A 318-nucleotide genomic window follows, 5' to 3' on the forward strand; every position below is an offset into this window, starting at 1 on the left:
TTTTGATTGAGTTTCTTAGTCCTGAGTTCTAGTTTGATTGCACTGTGGTCTGAGAGACAGTTGGTTATAATTTCTGTTCTTTTACATTTGCTGAGTAGTGCTTTACTTCCAACTATGTGGTCAATTTTGTAATAAGTGCGATGTAGTGCTGAGAAGAATGAATATTCTGTTGATTTGCGGTGGAGAGTTCTGTAGATGTCTATTAGGTCTGCTTGGTGCAGATTTGAGTTCAATTCCTGGATATCCTTGTTAACTTTCTGTCTCGTAGATCTGTCTAATGTTGACAGTGGGGTGTTGAAGTCTCCCATTATTATTGTA

At 37.7% G+C, this 318-nt stretch overlaps 1 protein-coding gene across 9 annotated transcripts in view; it reads left to right on the forward strand.

The window, feature by feature from the left end:
* Nucleotides 1–318, forward strand: part of CADPS2 (Ca++-dependent secretion activator 2) — a 563,764-nt gene that overhangs the window by 85,049 nt on the left and 478,397 nt on the right. The window lies entirely within an intron of this gene.

The sequence above is a fragment of the Mandrillus leucophaeus genome, unplaced genomic scaffold (genome assembly GCF_000951045.1).
Source record: "Mandrillus leucophaeus isolate KB7577 unplaced genomic scaffold, Mleu.le_1.0 Scaffold5, whole genome shotgun sequence".
NCBI lineage: Eukaryota > Metazoa > Chordata > Mammalia > Primates > Cercopithecidae > Mandrillus > Mandrillus leucophaeus.